General features: G+C 39.0%; 1 protein-coding gene across 2 annotated transcripts in view; it reads left to right on the top strand.

The window, feature by feature from the left end:
• phtm (cytochrome P450 enzyme phantom) overlaps positions 1-5,000 on the top strand; it is a 94,883-nt gene that overhangs the window by 13,475 nt on the left and 76,408 nt on the right. The gene's annotated exons all lie outside the window — the stretch shown is intronic.

Consider the following 5,000-nt stretch of genomic DNA (forward strand, 5'->3'; position numbering starts at 1 on the left):
CTTCTTCAAGCACTTCACGTCAGCTCAGTTATTCGACTATACAACTATTCAGTGGTAAATGTAGCCGCGATTTCCTCTGTTTTTGTGCAAATACGATGGTGTTGAGTTTGCAGTTGGGCTGTTAGTCAATTACATAATCATAACATCATATTAATATACCACAATCTGATTTGTAATTGAGATATCTCTGGGTCATGAGCGGGATAATTAGGTTTTCGATAAATTATCCTGTTCTGTAGAACTTCAGAAATATGATCAGCTACAAATTAATGATGAGGCGACGTAGGTGACTGAAATCTAGCACTTACGCATCTGTTCTCTGTATTCATCGATTATCGAGCATCTATCTACGAAAAAGCGTCTGAAAAGAATAGGAATTGTTAAGATTTCCTTTTCCTATATCACTAGCCATCTAACTCCAAACAAGATGTTTTCGAATTTCCGGCAGTCCGTTCAAAGTGTAAACAGACCTTCAAGAGCTCTACCAGAACTACCCTGACGTACATACCGTACTCAATAACAAGGCTGCCTTCTCTCTGACCGACAAGGAGTGTGGAAGTCCTTAAAAATCCTGGCGTTGCATCCTTTATATTTCGTTGGCCAAATTGTAATATCTGTAGTTTACACATGTATAGTTTAAAGTAAATGAGCTTGACATAATTTGAAGTTTTCGAAGCCAAATATATATGTATTTATAAAAGATATAACTATATATATTCAATCTATTGCATATTACTCGTCATAAACATTGAGGAAAACTCTTAATATCTTTAAAAACACCTTTTTGTGCCTTGGTTTCCTGCATCAGGCATGATTCAGGCCTTGCTTGAGGCATACGTTTTAACATATGATGAGCATATTTCATTAAGTATCTGATATAATCCAAAGGCGACAATTATCTTATTTCTTGGTCTACGGATCCGCCGCACTTGTTTTTCCAGATTTTCGAAAATAAAAATAATTAAGAATTTTTTTCCCCACCGGCCCTGTTCCGATACCATTTGATTACGATGTTTTAATTTTTTATTATTATTTTTTTAAATTTTTATTCTATTATTATTATTTTTTAGTCAGTTAAACCTATAGAAATCTCCACAATCGATGTCACAAGCACAATATGTCACCGGTCATTCCTGTCTGTGGTTCAAAAACGATACTGATTCCAGACGTTATATAATTTCGTCAACGGTATTTCACTTACATTTTACCGCCTGTCACATGTTTCCAGAAGTAATATCCGAAAATCAAGGGATAAAGTAATTATGTCCTGAACATATTGCTTCTACTGCTTGAAATATACTTGACACCACTCACTGGCCCTTCGTTGGAACTGCTGAATTTCAACCAGATATGTAATAACAGCATAAATAATAAAAATAAAACATGCTAAAACATCCGCCTTAGGAACAGTACGGTGTTCCCTAAAGGCTCAACTTTGGGGCCAGAGCCATTTCGGAAAGTAATATTAATTCCCTGTAGGCAACTGACAAAGAAAAACTAGGTTCTTTGTATACAGTGGTAAAAATATTTTCTTAGACAAAAAAGAAAAAAATGTTTTAGTTTCTTCTTATTGGTGACAAGTTGCCAAGAATTCCTCGTGAAACGAGAGGACTGTCCTGTTTATCTTCAATTCTGTTAAGATTGGTGCTTAACTTAACATCTCATATCTTTACACATACATAACTGTTTCTAAATTTTATTTTATAAGGCCTTCATTTCATTTTTCCTGCAGATATTAGAACGATTCTCTTACGACGTGCGAATACTTTAATTTCATACTTGGCATCAGGTAGTGATAATCTCACTAATGTTTTTGTTATGTGTTAGTACTCTGTAGTTTCTGGATTTAAGTGGCTTGAATCACATTACTCCATTAATTTTGCGTTATCATTAATAAATATTTTGGAGCCAAATAGCAATCTTGTAGTTGGCAATAGATACGACATATCGTAGGTGCCCATGAAAAAATACTCACAAGTCATTTCACTCTTAGTTCAGCAGTATAAGGTGTCTCAGTAATGCCATCATCCTAGCCACTAGTGTCACTGGATGAGGTTCAATATGTGGAAATGTTAGATTTCAAATTTATCGCTCAATATCACTTCCTAAATGTATAGAGGGTTTTTCTTGTTCCAATAATATATTCAGACTAAAAGCGTTTGACGAGTGTTGCTCTCGACTTCCAGATCTGGCCGACGCGGCATCTGAACACGATATGCCAAAGCTTCGTTGCACCTCGGCGAAGGGTGCTGCAATCCCATTCTCACTGACGAATTCATTTACTTTTCTCCTGACCATAATTAATGAAATAATCTTTTTATATTTGGTTAATCATGTTTGATAAGCTTTGGGGTGGTCAAGTGATGAACCGGTTCCGAAAACATAATACAGGAAGCAAACTGGTTTCAGTGATGTGCTTCATGATAACATTCTCGACGCATAAAGGCATTTAGCATGGTGGAAAGGCCAGACCATCGAAGCAGTCCATTTAAATCAAGCCTACTGTAACTGACATCTTTAGTATATATGAAGTTTGGGTGTTCAGGCCTAACTCTTAAAGAATCGATCACCCTTTTGCACCGTTGGTTCGGTATCCGTTCCATGGCGTATTAGTAGCATATTAACGATACTTACAGCGGAAAGAAACGTGGTCGCTCCTGCCTGCGGAGTCTGGAGTTACAAAATATACAGCGGGATGAGTGGAGTAGTTTTCGAAAAGGTCGAATGAAAGTTTGATTGACGAAACCGAATGGGAAGTAGGATTAAAGAAGGGACAGATGACCTTAGCATTACAGTAACTCAAAATGAAGGAAAATTACTAAAATAACCATGATTAGTGTATAAAATGTATAATGAATACAAAAGGACGTGAAAAAGGCAGTTAGAAAGGGTGTCAAAGCCAATATTTTTGGACAAATGTATACGTCAAATCTGAACAAATAATTGCAATCACACATTATAAGGTTAACATAGATGCATAGGGCAGAGGCCTTGGGCCATAAAAAGGGAAAACAGAGGATGAGATTGGCATGCTGGATGAATTCACTATGGCAAGGAGATGAATGACGTATGAAGAATAAAATGCAGTTGTGTATAAGGGATATGCAGGAGAAGCCCGTATTTTATCCGGAGGCCAAAGGATGCTACTACAGTTAAGAAAGCAGTGGGCAACGACTGGGTGGAAGTCGACATAGGATGAGGTGATTTCACGTCCACACAAGAAGCGGCGAAAGGTAAAGGCTCGGGAGAAAGTGCGGAGATAAGGCCGTGGGAAGAATCCTGTAACACTCACTTGCAATATTAGAACTAAAGCTCTTTTTTGCCAAGGTCAAAACTCAATATAACTTTGCACAATCTACATAGACTCTGTGCCCTAAACAAATTCAGCTTCTATTGTCATTTAAATTTGGTAACGTCCATGATCTCAAGTATGTACAAGAAACGGGTTTCTTTTCTTTTGTCGAGACACGGCAACAGAAATGACAAATCCCATCTGCAAAATAATGGTCACGGTGGAGCGCAAACCATCAGCGTGCGGCCAGGGGCGTAATTTTTGCTTTTTTGGGGGGTGGGGGGCTGGGGTAGCGAGGGAAGCGAACAGAAATTTAGAAAAAATGAGCAATTCTAGGGCATTTCAAACTACAACCGGGCCTGTAAAGGTGTAATATAGTATAAGAAAGGAAATGGTAAGCCAGACCTTGACGGGGACAAACAAATTCGTGGGGAAGGGGGGTCATTCCTCCCCTCCCCCGTTTGACGCCCCTGTGTGCGATCGTACTGACCATCGATTTCAAATAAGAAATCAGTTGAGTTCTATTGCGAAACCGTATCCGTTCTGTGGACACGAGATGAGCAGCGTTGCTCAAAACCGGGGTTTGTTAGAGCACTCTAAACCTCATAGGAATAGATAATATGCATAATATGTACACATGTAACGCCATTGTGTTCTTTAACACATTTTAGAGGAATTACTAGATGAATGCCCATCAAATAAGACGTCGGCGAATCACGAAAGGCCAAATAATCTCAGATCATGTCACTGGGCGCTGGTGCTGTCCTTATTGATAGAATATAAGACAGTCCTTCTTAGATTATACTTCTCTCGTGTCTGATGCGGTTACACGGGGTGGGGGGTGGGGGGTGCTCAGAGACTGGAGAGGGGACCACGTGCCCTTTATCTGGGGTACACTCATATGTAAATAAAACGTCTATCCTAGTTTACTCACAATGCACAATGTTGTATTTTATTTTTTCTCAGAGGAAATAACTGTATGTCAATTTTATTATATTATTATTATTATTTGGTTATCCCCGCGTACATTATTCATGTTTATCATTGGCAAATTTACAAAATCAACGTTTCTTTCTATTTATATGGTATGCTTATTAGTATGTAAGTTATTATTGCTTGTGTCTTCATTTGAATTATGTGAATTTATACATATTGTTGTGTTCTTTCGAAGCACCGCTTTTCCTTAAACTTGCTGAGCAGACCATTGGCTTATTACCTGCTATAAGCTCCAAACCACCTACTTGAACACTGTACATGGAATTCATTCTGGGATTATGAACTCTGCCAAGCGACTTTTCTTTGACTTATGACTGAACCCAACTCGCTCTAAGAACATCCTCTCAAAAGTTTGATATCTTGTCCTTAGTAATGTAAACAATTTTGTTCCACACATCTGTCCCCGGCTGAAACAAAAGCTGTACCTTCTTGTCGAAGTCCTCCTGTGGCTAGATGACCAGAGGAATCAGCTGCTTCGCACCTTTCACACATTCCGGGTAACCTAATCTCCCTTTCGCGCAAGCACTTGCCACTGCATAAATGGACACATCTCGTCAGACAGAGAGACAGACAGAGACGACAGACAGATCAAAACAAAGGGTATAGCTCTCTGCCACTCCAGTCTAGGCACCCGGGGAGACTGGGGTTCCTTGGGGTTTCACTTCTACTCTCCACATAAACCCACAAGCCTAGACCTCTTTCATTCACCTGC

Source organism: Penaeus vannamei, chromosome 8 (genome assembly GCF_042767895.1).
Source record: "Penaeus vannamei isolate JL-2024 chromosome 8, ASM4276789v1, whole genome shotgun sequence".
Taxonomy (NCBI): Eukaryota; Metazoa; Arthropoda; class Malacostraca; order Decapoda; family Penaeidae; genus Penaeus; species Penaeus vannamei.